Source organism: Urocampus carinirostris, chromosome 17, assembly GCF_059441175.1.
Source record: "Urocampus carinirostris isolate Australia breed hairy pipefish chromosome 17, RoL_Ucar_1.0, whole genome shotgun sequence".
Taxonomy (NCBI): domain Eukaryota; kingdom Metazoa; phylum Chordata; class Actinopteri; order Syngnathiformes; family Syngnathidae; genus Urocampus; species Urocampus carinirostris.
In genome coordinates this window covers 32,673,527-32,687,950 of record NC_142365.1, presented here as the reverse complement: position 1 = coordinate 32,687,950, position 14,424 = coordinate 32,673,527, and the positions used below count along the sequence as shown (strand labels likewise).

At 37.3% G+C, this 14,424-nt stretch overlaps 1 protein-coding gene across 3 annotated transcripts in view; it reads right to left on the bottom strand.

Moving 5' to 3' along the window:
• Positions 1 to 14,424, bottom strand: part of fstl4 (follistatin-like 4) — a 277,646-nt gene that overhangs the window by 229,492 nt on the left and 33,730 nt on the right. The gene's annotated exons all lie outside the window — the stretch shown is intronic.

The window sequence follows — 14,424 nt, the reverse complement described above, 5'->3', positions numbered from 1 at the left end:
CAAAAGCCGGGAAAAGCAGATGTCATTGGATCAGTTTTTCAAGAAACGTAAGGAAAAAGGGTAAATGAAAACTTTTCTTTATTCCTTGTTCTTTTTTACATCATGTGCCTCTCTTTGTATGTTTATTGTGCGTTAATCTAATTTTCACATGTATTTGTTTCATGGTCTCATGCTCTTAGGATTTATCAAAAGAATATCATCTCTACTTACAAAGTTTTCAGGTTACAAAGCTACTCCCAAAATATATTAAATTTGTAAGTACAGGTACCACGGTATCAGGTCACTATTTCCCAGGCAAGGTTATACAAAGACACCTCGCTACTTTGCCTTCCAGTTATTGCTAGGTCACTGCTGCACAGATTTTCATTGTGCATTGTGTTCTGATTTCTCTTGCCAACAAAGTTGGACCTCTCCTCCAGCTAAAGATGCTAAGGAACCAAAAGCGGGTCTGTGGCGCTCCCAAGAGATTCCCTGGCACTTTTTAAAATATGTTTGTTATTAAAAAGATATAGTATATGGTTTCTTTAGAACAGAAGCAGAAGGTAAATGCAGTGCTCAAAGTTCATATGATGGCGGGAAAGAATCATGTAAGAGTGAAGTGGATCTGGTCTTTATTTTCATTAAGTTAAGCAATAAAACAGCAAAATTATATTTAAAATCATAATTTCACAGTTCAGAAGTTATTTGTAAAAAAAAAAAAAAAAAAAAAAAAAAAAAGTTTAGTACAGTTATTTAATTGGTTACAGCCCTAGTGTGTAATATTTGACCACTAGGTGACAATGCCGTTTAATGCAAAGGAAAACCAGTGCCAAATGATCACTGCGTAGCAGCTTGATGCCAGACAAACATGGCTGCAACTAACCGTTATGGATTCCACCTTGTAAAAGAAATACAAATTTATCCGTCTATGATTTCTTTAGAAAAAAAAACATTAGTATGATAGTTCATGTATTTTTGCATAGTATTAAAATTCATGTTTTTTTTTTTACTGAATGAAAGTTTTTTTGTACCACTAGGAGACAATTTAGATTACACAGTGTCCCTTTAACAAAATACTTGAGCCTGTAAATCGCGTTTGTTCTCAAGTAATAAACAGATAAATAAATCTTTATACTTCGCAGATTTTCACGTTTCGCAGGTTGGTTCTGCCCTCCATTAAAAGCGATAACTGAGGGATTACTGTACACTCGAATGTCAAAGAAGAGAAATACACCAATTTACATGATCAAAAATTTAACAAATACTGCAACTTTATATAAATATCACAACTAAATTCATACGGGGAAAAAGTTGAGCTTTTATGGGAATCTGTCATAAACAAGTATAAAAAATGTACAATATTTGAGAGGAAAATAAATGAACCCATTAAAATACACAACCCTTAATATTTCTGCTAGGTTAAGACTATTGCCTCTAAAATGATTTTAAAGGGCCTCGCAAGTTTTAATAATATGCAACGATGAGTTTTTCATGTTAAATGTCCCATGCACATCATATGCACACACATTATTGGGATGCTACACGACTAACTAGCGGTGTGCACTGTAATTATTGGACTGCTGCTAACTGGTTAATTGACTTCGTTATCTCCAGGGAAACAAGGGCCACTTCCATCACAAGGTAATCAGCCCGCCCCCTTCTGATGTTTGTTTGCTTTTGTTGATGATGCGTGCGTGACTTTTTGCGATTTTGCAAAAAGGGCAGATGGACTTGATGTCATTTCTCTGATCTGACGGGTTTGGCCACACTTTTCAATTTCTGCATAACGATTCAATCTGGAATCAATACACTCGTAAATACAAATATAGGAATTATAGCCCAAAAATTATCAAAATTACAAAGTCTATACTTTGTCGAAAAAAAACCCCACCAAATTACCATTACTCTACAAACTATCATGTGCACCCAAAAACTTCCAATTGGCTAGAAATTCGAAAGTACACATTATAATCCGGTGTGCCTTTTATACGTTTATACGTTTTATATATGTGTCTGCTTTGGATTGAGTTATGAGGATAATCTTAATGATAGGAAGGAAATCAAGATAGCATTTAAGGCAACATTCTATCACTGTGCTGGAGAAAAAAAGTTATTCATAACGTTAACATCCCTGTCGTTAGGCAGACGCTAGGTAACGTTAGCTACTGGCTAGGTTGTACATCACGTCATTGATATTTAATCTTTGAGGGCCCAAAAAGCATCAATTGTCTCCTGCCAAAAGGTCTTCTACTGTGACACTTCCTATGTCGTTCTTCACATAATGTTCAAACATGTGAATAAAGGGTTCAGGGCTTTGCCATAGCTCAATTACAAAGTCTATAGTCTGTTCTATCTATCTACCTATCCATCTATCTATATATCTATCCATCTGGTCATATCCCTCGAGAGGGGTGACCGACAGCAAGACAAAGACATACAAAAATAAAGAAAATTAAAAAAGGGAAACAGTAGCAGAAGACACATACAAATTGTTTTTAACTATGGCCAACCTAAATGCCCAAACACCCCAAAAAGTGAAGCACCTCGGCACCCAAGTTTGTCATGCTTTCGTCCCTCCAATATTCTAAATTAGCTGTATTTTCTGGCTTTTAAGGCACACCCTTAAACCCCAAATTTACCAGAAATTCGCAAGGTGCACCTTATAATCCGGTGCGCCATACATAAAATTGGAAATGCATGGTTATAATTAAATGATACTGCATACAGTTCTGCCTTTGAGAAATGTACCGAGTGGTCTTTGAGTGCCTTAACGTGGTTAGCATGTGAATTGTTTGTTGCCAAAAGGAAACAAAAAAGAAGCACCTATCTTTATTGGAAGCACAAACCGAACTTACGAACGCTCATAGCAAATCCCCTTGTTGTATCTTTGGACAATAAAATAAATAAAATTACTTACTCTTGTTTGAATTGTTGTTAGCATGTCTTAACTTAAAACGTATCTGTATTGGTTGCAAGCAAATGGACATTTTTGTACTTAGTTTTTATATATATACTGGAGCCATATCTCCCTAGTGGGAGGTGGCTAGAGTCAAGAAAACATTTATATTTTTGACTCTTTCTGAAAGATTGATACAATAAAATCATTTATGTTTTATTTTCATGACATGATGCCGTTAAGGTTTCTAATTTTTCCCCAACTAATTTTTCAACCCTACTTATGGAAGAGTGTATGTACGGGTAGGTCGAGCATCCATGGGGTAAGTACTCACACACACACAAAAAAAAACCTAGCGCAGAAAATGCACTTTTCTTTTAAAATTGTAAATCGCATCAGAATAGCAATACTTGTCTGAAAAATCACAATTAGGTTTTTTTTCTCAAAATCTTGCATCCCTAGAAAACACCATTATACAAAAGGACAGCATTTTCCTCATGCTGAGGTTTTGAGTTTGACATTGTAGGTTAAAGATCAAGTATGGTGTAAAAGCAGTCTGTACTCTGTACAGCCCTTTGAGACTTCTTGCAATTATGGGCCATACAAATGAACATTACTTGAATTAACTAAAGAAAAAAGTTATTCAGGACATTGTTTACTAGCTGTCTGGTTGGATGTTTCAAAGTGAGGACAGCACAGTAACCATTTATGAACGAATTTATTTATTTTAGTGGTTAAACCATATGTCATAATGTTAATTTCTCATCTCATTAGCTGCACCGCTTATCCTCAATAGGGTCGCTGGGGTGCTGGAGCCCATCGCAGCATTCATCGGGCAGTGGGCAGGGGACACCCTGAACTGGTTGCCAGCCAAGCGCAGGGCACACAGGGACAGACATCTCGCTCGCTCATTCACACCTAGGGACAATTTGGACCGGACAATCCACCTGAAATGCATGTCTTTGGAATGTGGGAGGAAACCGGAGTGCCTGGAGGAAACCCACGCAAGCACGGGGAGAACATACAAACTCCGCACAGAAAGTCCGGTAGCTAGATTTGAACCCACACAGGAGGTTCCCAAGACCTTAGAACTGTGCCGCAGACGCGCTAACCACTGCGCCGCCGTGCTGCCCTAGTGTTAATTTATTTCCTATAAATCTAATTATTTTAATTTAAATGCACGTTTTTATTTTTTATGCAACCGTAGCTCTTACTGAAGTTTAAATTTTATGCGCCTTATAGTCCAGTGCATATTTTATATGAAAAATATTTCACAAAAGACTATTTATTGGTGATGCACCTTATAATCTGCTACGCGATATAGTGCAAAAAATACGGTAATTTGACAAAAATACACATAAGTCACTGCAAGTAGGGCTAATTTCCCCCAACAAATTGTAAATGTGTATTTAAATACTCCGACAACAGCCTACTTGGGAGTTATGTTAGAACACCTCTTAACTGTTGTTGCGCCAAAACAATTATTTCCCCAATTAATGAGCTGTCAGGTTTGTAGCGGCGCGTGCTAGACAGGTGGTGGGGCTGGGCTTATGCCAACCGCCTAATAGAGAGCGCACTTCTTGGGCATGACAGTTGGCATGGAAGCGACTCCGCCATCCTCATAAATGACTAACAACTGAAGCCTTTAAAAGCATTATAAACAGGTGTTATACAAAAATAAACAGTAATAATTGAGGGGGGAAAAAATTAATTACTATGTTTTTTTAGCCCAAAGAAATAAACATTTTTGTAATAATGTATTTTTTTCATTTGTATTAGTTAAAAGTTTTGGCTTATTTTGCCTAACTCCAGAGCGCACCCGATTAAGAGCCGCATGCATACATTTAAGGATCTCAACTTTGTTTCTGTTAAAGCCTCAGCCATAATAATAAACTCATTCACTTGCATTTCTTACATTTTAAAAAAATTTCGGGTGTAGAAAAGTAACATATTTGTCGCAATTAAAACACTCAATCTTAATAAACTAGCGCAGCAGTCTATATTGATTGGAATCAACATATACACAGGTTTGGGACAAAAATATTCTCAAAAGAAAGCGCAATGTACTGTAGTGACTAAAAATCAGAAGCCTGTACAATCACAATAACCTGTAAACATGGAGAACCATGCGACAGATCTTAAGCTCCCCCACCCTTTGCACACATGAAGTGATAGGAAACCAAGAAGGGCAACTACTACATTAAAAAAAATAATCGCACATGCTGACAATAGTTACTTAGGAGAGGTGCACAATAATCATTGGGTTGACAGTTGATATGACGTCAGAATTTTCGGCCACATGCGAAAAATATATCATATAGTGTGTCACCTGCTGCTTCACTAAAATATTTAATCAGCTGACACAACTTTTTCAAAAGAATTTGAGCATTAATTTACAATGTTTTTTTTTTTTTTATTTAGTAGTAGCAACTTTGGGCTCCTCTCTGTCACCATGTGATGTGCGCAAGGGATGGGAGAGCTCAAGAGCAGTCGCATGACTCTGTATATTTACAGTCTGTTGCGATAGTAGAGGCTTCAAAATGTGAGTTTGGTTTTGAAAATGTCTTTGTCGCCCTCCTGTTAATGCAAATTTTAATCATATTGACTGCTGTGACTGCTAGTTGGATAAGATTGACAGCTGTGGGCACAAGTGTCTTAATCGCAACGCAGTGTGTTACTTTTCGTTCCTAGACATTTACCTGCTGATTTTTTTTCAAATGTAAGAAATGGATGAGTAATAGAACAAAAAGAGCTGCTTCGCTAACCCCTTTAATTACCATTGGGGCGCCAGCTATTTAAATTACTTCGTGACAGTGGGAATAAAGGAAAAAATGCAAACACTTCCTGAAAGAGGTGAGGTTGGCCTTTGGATAAAACCCTTGATTTCAATTAAATTATATCAAAGTAGTTCTCTATAGCACCCAAAAGCTAGCAGCAACTTCTCACAATGGATAATCTCTCCGGATTTGCTAGTGGAGGGTTGGATAAAGGAACACGTTTGCCTGGTGCAGATCGATCCCAACAAGATTAAGTAAAACATGTTGTGTCATCTGTAACCAATAAAATAAAATGGAATCCTTTGGACATTACTTTATTGGTTTTGATTGCCAAAGGGGCAATGAATTGGTGGGTCACGTATGTGTTATTATTCTATTCCACATTTTTAGTTTTTATCCTCTGATATTTTTTTGATTTTTTTTACAATTTTATGGTTATTATTTCAATGTACCTACTTTTCTATTAGGGTAACTAATATCAATACTAATACATGCCTATCTTATAGAATGGATTCTGTTAAACACCATCCTTCACTGTACTGGACAAGATTCAGGGTGGGAGTCGGCGCCAGATATCCAGTAAAATATATGGACTCTTAGAGAGCAAGTTTCAGAAAAGTTTTTTGTATAATTTTATATTGGTGTATATTTCCAGTTTATGTTATAAAAAATGTTTTTTTCATGTTCAGTTCCAGTCTCTACTTAATTATAATTCTGAAAAATCCAAGTCCGTTTTTGTTTTGTGTTTCATTTTAAACTGTTATTATATTGTCTTTTACACATAGTTTATGGTAGATATTGCCAGATATTAAAGGTTTGGGTTGGTCTGAAAAAAGAGGCCAAAATTAATCACTCGATACATGAGTTCTGACTCTTTCGTTGACAAAATAACAAAAAAAGCTGAGTTGGCCTGTATGATACTTGGCCAATAAAGGTTTTGCTCATTCGGCTTTTTATCAGGTGGGCCCTTTAGGTCCGGAATTCACAATATATAAGCTTTTCTTAGGCACAATAAACGTTTTTCATATTTGTTTAAGTTTTCTTTGCTTTTATTAATCATATTTTTATTATATTCTTATTTACAATATTAACGTCCCATTTATGCATAAAGTGCGCTCCCTTTTGTGTAGATGAATTAATTTTCACTGCTGGGCAAGTTTAGCGAGGCTCTGTCGTCGTAAATCCTGCCGCTGAGAAGTAGTGATTTCATTTAGCTGAGGGACCATAAAGATCACCCTGACATCCCTAGACCTTATCAAAGTCGTAAAGATGAAATGAAGCTTTGTCAAAAACAAGATCCACCTTGTTCTCGTTGTTCTGTTCACGTTGACAAATTGGGGTAGCAGCTGGTATCAAAAGAAAACTTGGCACAATTGACATACTTACTGTAGCTTTGCAAAAATAAGAATCAGCAAACTTTAAATAATTTCTTAATTTCATCAGTTAGCGGCTTAATCCACAGTAAAGCCGAGTATCCTGATGCACGTCTCCACGCTTGGATGAATAATCGTTTGTGGTATAAATGATTAATGCGTTTTTTTGTTTGTTTTTTCGAATCCCCACGCAAGCTCTGCACATCAGTTGACATTTTAAAAAAGAACGACTTGTGTTGATATGTCACAATATCCGTGTGGTGGGAAAGCGCCACTTTCTGCAAAAGTGGGCCAGCGTGATTAATGCCAACCCCGGCACGCAACACAAACATGACGGAGGGAGAATAGAATACAAAAAGGATGCAAAAGCAGCAAACTCCACATGCACAAAGAGTAGAGGGAGGAGCATGATTGTGACAGGAGGATGTGGCTTGCCATACAAATAGGCGACAAGGTAATTAGTCCCACTGGGGAAATCGGTAAATTCCGAAACACCTGCCCTGGCCTCAAACATAAGAGAGGCTTAACCCATTCAGTTCCCTAGCTCAGGAGGTAGCACAAGAGGTAGCGCGATCCAAAAAGGTCAGAGGTTCAATTACTGGCTCCTCCAAGTTAGATTTCAGACGGTCCTTGGGCAAGACACTGAATCCCTAATGCCCTCAATATGCAAGTAGGTGCCTTGCGTGCCTGACCTTTCTATCGGTGTGAGAGGGTATGTGTGAATGGCTAAAGTATGAAGTGTATTGTATAGCACAGGGGTGGCTTACCCGGTGCTGGAGAGCCGCACATCCTGCATGTTTTGAAGGTTTCTCTGCTCCAAAACAGGTGATGCCATTTTTCAGCTTGTAAGCAGGTTTTGTGAGAGCTTGATAACAATCCAGGTGATTGGGATCACCTGTATCAGAGCAGAGAAACCTCCAAAACTTGCAGATCATGCGGCTCTCCAGGACCGGGTTAGCCACCCCTGGTATAGCGCTTTAAGGGTCCTCAGTGAATGGTAAAGGGATATTTAAATGCGGTCCATTTACCATAAATAAATTTTTTAAAAACTGTTCTAAAAACGTTGGCGCATCTTTTCCAATATCATTCACAGAGCCTTGATACTAACCATCACTCTGTAAATGATATAAATAACGAATATATAATTACAAACTATTAAAGCTTTTTTCTTACCAAAAAAGCTAAAGAGGTGCATGCGTCAACGTCGGGACAGAGAAAGATAACATTTAGTACGCGTCCGTGATCATCATAACGACCAAAATCATGTGATCACGTCAACGGAAACATCAGGAACTGAAAAGTTGTTGCTAAGTTCATGAATAAGTTCAGTGGTCTTACAATAAAATGTTATTTTGCAAGCAAAGCACCGTTGTACTTACGGAAAGCATCGTTAAGATATTGAGGGGATCAAAAAATTGTTATATACCGTATCGATATGTGTGTGTGTGTGTGTGTGTGTGTGTGTGTGTGTGTGTGTGTGTGTGTGTGTGTGTGTGTGTGTGTGTGTGTGTGTGTGTGTGTGGAGTAGTCAATATTACTCAAGTAAAGGTAAAAAAGTACTTGGTGAAAAAAATTACTCAAGAACTTAGTAATTGTAGCAACGTCATATTTATTGATTTTTTTTTAAAACAACCTATCAGATCATCAAATTACCACAGTCCATCCAATAGACAAAAATGCATTTAATTTAAAAGTAGATTAAAATAATCAAGGTAAATTCAAGTGCTTTAATAAACAATAAAATAAAAATATTATAAATCAAATAAATAAATTAAGCACATGTAGCACCAAGTAACACATTTCAAGCTCCAATGTGTATCTTAACAGGCTCTGCAAGCAGAACAACAAGCTAGGTGGTGCTCTTCCTTTTCCGTGTTTTCATAGTCGGAATTGCTAAGCGACATTTTAGATACGGTTTTATCCATAACATGTTATGTTATGGCCGCACATATTTAACGTTTGTCACTTGCAATGCCAATTTTGAGCCTACATGCATAATTATGGTAAATATTCACACGGCCAATCTTTTATAAATGAGAACATGTCGAACATATTACTGTTTGGTATAGCGCCTCTACCGTGTCATGCTAAAAGACTCTGCAGCGCATCGTAAAAACGACGAAAAAGGTCACTGGTGTCCCCCTCACGTTCCTCCTGGACATCTCCAACTCACGTCTCACCCGCAAAGCCACAAGGATTGCATGTGACCCCACCCACTCATCTCACAGACTGCAGTCTCTCATCCAGAACCAGCAGGCTCAAGGACAGCTTCATCTATCAGTATGCCAGGACTCTGAACTCTCTCTTTGCCCTACCCCCTCCAACCCCTTTTCCTTTTGCCAAACCAATGCGAAACTGCTCTAATTTAGACTCCAGTTATTATTTGCACATTTTTTATTCTAAACCTTATATATTTTTATATGCATATTTTTGCCCTTTCTTATCTTTCTGCTTTTTGTTATTTGCATTCTGTCTAGTTTATAGCATGTTTGCACGCTGGAAAGAGAAAGTAATTTCATCCATGTTATATGTTCAATATATAACTCTTTCTCTCTTCCCCTCTCCCAGGTGGACTCCAGTATTATGCAACAGCCTTTCTGACTAATTGCACAAGCAAAACTTGTCAAACAAATGTACCTGTTGCAGTGTCAGAAAAAATTGAAACAATGTAAAACATGACTTGAATACCATCCATCCATCCATTATCTGCACCGCTTATCCTCAGTAGGGTCGCGGGGGTGCTGTAGCCCATCCCAGCTATCTTCGGGCATCGGGCAGGGGACACCCTGAACTGGTTGCCAGCCAGACAATTCGGTCGCTCATTCACATCTAGGGACAATTTGGACCGGCCAATTAACCTGACATGCGTGTTTTAGGAATGTGGGAGTAAACCCACGCAAGCACGGGGAAAACATGCAAACTCCCGCCGTGCCACGACTTGAATTCCATGTTTTTTAATTAAATTATGTACATTGTTTAAATAATAAGCTAGTAGCGACTAGGCGTGAGGTTTGTTATCTTGTGTTTGCTAATCAAAGGCACCTTCAAGGTTTCCTTGAAAACCAGCCCGCAGGGGGACGGCCAGAGTGGTGTGATTTTAGGGGAGAATTCTATCAAATTACATAAACGTAGTGTTAAGTTCTCAGTAATTGTTTTTCTATCCAAATGGTGACAGCCAAGATTCCAACTTGTATCATTCTTTGTTTTATTTTCTTATCCTTGTTTTTTTGTGTTCTATTTGTTTCTTTTGTAGACAATTAGTGAAAGAAAACTCCATAAATCTGAGAGTGTAGGTCTTGATTAAAGTATGTTGAACAATCAAAAGGTTAAAAGAATTCACTTAAAATTGAGTGTAGCCATTCCTCCAGGTTTACTGATAGGTTTCTCAACGCTTTTCCTGTTACAATCAGATAAAAACAAATGTGGTGCTCCAAAAAGGTGAGACAAGTTTGAAAGGGATAAAGTCAACACTTTATTCTAATTGGTCAATCGATTATTTGTTCAAATCATTTTTTGACTAACCAAATTTTGCTACATAGCATATTAGCCAATAAAGTTGAACGTTAGAGTGCAAAGAAGGTTTTTGGGGTCATTGTGGCATGTTTGAGCTCAGTATCCAAAACTAGTCTGCGTTTCTAAGAACATTGAAGTTTTGCTTTGCTTTTTGGCTTTGATATTGTCATGTTTCCCCCTGTAAAACCTATACAGATTGCTTTCCGCATTGCTTGGAATAAATCTTTGCAGATGTTGATTAAAATGCCAAAAGTCAATTGCATGAAAATAAAAGTAACACAAGACAGGTGACACAAAACTGTCGTCTCAGAGCGTCCTCTCCAGGGCATTAGTTTAGTGTGTGCGTGCACGCGCTTGTTATAAATTTACACTCCGCTGCCAGTTGACATGTCAGTGAGACACCTGTTTCCTGTCGGGATTCGCACCACTTGGCTAGTTGGGAAAAATAAAATCAGGCATGTGTATTCTGTTCTTTGCTGATTTTTCGGTTGGAATAAAACAGAGCAATTAGAACACAGCAAACAACAAATACAAAAAAATTCACCTGGCAAACTCAAAAGGTAAGCGCCTGTCAATTGTCGCATTTTATGTTAGTTTTGCCGGAGATCAAAGAGATCAAAGACAGGAGAGAAAGCTTACCACGTGTTGTGAGTCATAATTGTATTCATATTTAGTTTATTTTGTCTTTTATTAGCATATTTGGTATTGGAGTAATCCAAAAGTAATTGAAAGTAATCAAGTAAAAGTAACCCTACCCAACCCTGTCAAAGAGGTAGCAGGTTCGATTACTGGCTCCTCTGAGTTATATGAGAAAGTGTTCTTGGGCAAGACGCTGAACCTATAATGCCTCTGATTACCAGGTAAGCGCCTTGCACGGCTGACTCCAATTCCGCTATTGGTGTGCGAGTGTGTGTGTCTCGTGTGATAGAGTGTAAAGTGCATTTTAAAGCACTTTGGAGGTCCTTAGTGACTGGTTAAAGCGCTATATAAATGTGGTCCCTCTACCACTTACTCTCTGTGAAAATTATTGAGATATTGAAGTCTGTCACTGAACATATTTGTTCAAGCTCGCATAAACTTCTTCATTTATTTAGTTATTATATAACTTCATAATGTCAGTTATGTCAATCTCCCGGAGTCCAGAATGCAAGAATATGTTTTCGACTCTAGCCACCTCCCACGAGAGGATATGGCTCCGGTATATATATATATATACTGGACTGTCTCAGAAAATTAGAATATTGTGATAAAGTTCTTCATTTTCTGTAATGCAATTAAAAAAAAAAATGTCATACATTCTGGATTCATTACACATCAACTGAACTATTTCAAGCCTTTTATTATTTGAATATTGCTGATTTTGGCTTACAGCTGAAAAAAACTCAAAAATCCTATCTCAAAATATTAGAATACTTCCTCAGACCAAGTAAAAAAAATAATTTTATAACAGCAAAACTAAATCAAACATTTGAAAATGTCCATTGATGCACTCAGTGCTTGGTTGGGAATCCTTTTGCACGGATTACTGCATCAATCCGGCGTGGCATGGAGGCAATCAGCCTGTGGCATTGCTGAGGTGTTATTGATGCCCAGGATGCTTCGATAGCGGCCTTCAGCTCATTTGCATTTGCAGGTCTGGTGTCTTTCATCTTCTTCTTAACTATACCCCACAAATTCTCGATGGGGTTCAGGTCAGGGGAATTAGCAGGCCAATCAAGGACAGTGATGCCATGGTCAGTGCACCAGTTACTGGTGGTTTTGGCACTTTGGGCAGGTGCCAGAACATGCTGGAAAATGAAATCCTCATCTCCATAGAGCTTTTCAGCAGATGGAAGCATGTAGTGCTCTAAAATCTCTTGGTACACAGTTGCATTTACTCTGGACTTGATGAAACACAGTGGACCAACACCAGCAGCTGACATGGCTCCCCAAACCATTGCTGACTGTGGGAACTTCACATTGGATTTCAAGCAACTTGGATTTTGCTCCTCTCCAGCCTTTCTCCAGACTCTGGCGCCTTGACTTCCAAATGAAATGCAAAACTTGCTTTCGTCTGAAAAGAGGACTTTGGACCACTCTGCAACTGTCCAGTGCTTCTTCTCCATAGCCCAAGTCAGACGCTTCTTCCGTTGTCTTGAGTTCAGAAGTGGCTTGACCATGGGAATACGGCTATTGTAGCCCATTTCCCGGACACGTCTGTGAACTGTGGCTTTTGATACCTGGACTCCAGCTTCAGCCCACTGTCTTTGAAGCTCCCCCAAATTCTGGAAGCGGCTCTTCTTCACAATTTTGTTAAGGCTGCGGTCATCTCTCTTGGTTGTGCAGCGTTTCTGGCCACATTTTTCCCTTCCAACAGACTTTTTGTGGATATGCTTTGAAACTGCACTCTGTGAACAGCCTGCTCTTTGAGAAATTTCTTTTTGTGTCTTAACCTCCTGATGGAGGGTATCAATGATGGTCCTCTGGACAGCAGTCAGATCAGCAGTCTTCCCCATACTTGTGATTTAGTTTAGTTGATTTAGTTTTTCATGATATTCTAATATTTTGAGATAGGAGTTTTCTTAAGCTGTAAGCCAAATTCAGCAATATTAAAATAATAAAAGGCTTGAAATAGTTCAGTTGATGTGTAATGAATCTAGAATGTATGACATTTTTGTTTTTTAAATTGCATTACAGAAAATAAAGAACTTTATCACAATATTCTAATTTTCTGAGACAGTCCAGTATATATATGTATATATATATATATATATGTGTATATATATGTGTATATGTGTATATATATATATATATATATATATATATATATATATATATATATATATATATATATATATATATATATATATAGATAGATAGATAGATAGAGATAGATACTTTATTCATCCCCTAAGGGAAATTCACATTTCCAGCAGCATCCCTGAGCTGAGTACAATACAATAATAAAGCCAAAAGAATACAATATACAAATACCCAGTGTGACGTGCAAATGCCCACTTTAGCATGTTATATAGAGTAACTAAATAGTGCTACACAGAACACATAATGCAGTAAGATTCGGTAATATCCAATGTAGGTGGTGTGGTATATATATATATATATATATATATATATATATATATATATATATATATATATATATATATATATATACATATATATAAAAATAAGCATATCAGTGTGTGCTAGAACTGGTTTGGAAAGGCTTGTTGTGCAGTGGAAGTTTCCCCAGTTGAACCAAAGTTTTTGTTTAATTAATTAATTAATTCGTTTTGTTTGGGCTTCTGGACCGCTCTCTCAGTACAAGAATGATTTTAAGCCTTTTGGTCTACACTTGTGATGTGCTTCAGCCATTGTCTGTAACTCATTTGTGCCTGGAATATTCACCAAATAAAGCCTTCAAATAATCTGCTCATAGTGTCATGCCTTTATTTTGCTTACGTACCTTTTAAAATCAAAGCATGGGATAAAAAAATCGTTCTTGAGCATGATTTATGAGTATACATTTAAAATTTGTCAAAATTGCAAGCATTCGTGGTTGCTTCACATAAAAAAGTAATTGCGTTGGCTAAATATCAAACTAACTTTCTGTTAGCTTTTGAAGATAAAAAGAGTGGAGACGTCACATGCAAATTCAAGGTATTTACAGTTATTCTATTGATTGATTGCTCACAGATGTAATGATAAATGCATTCAATGTTTTAACAGATAATATGTATGTACTGTATATAAAATATCAACTACACATTTAAAATGAAACATGACTGTGATTATTTCTAGTTTATTTAAACCCCAGGGGTTTTGACAAAGAAGTATCATATTAAGTGTCTTTTATGGTGATATTTTTCAGCAGATTATAATTTAAAAAATATACAAATCTTCGATA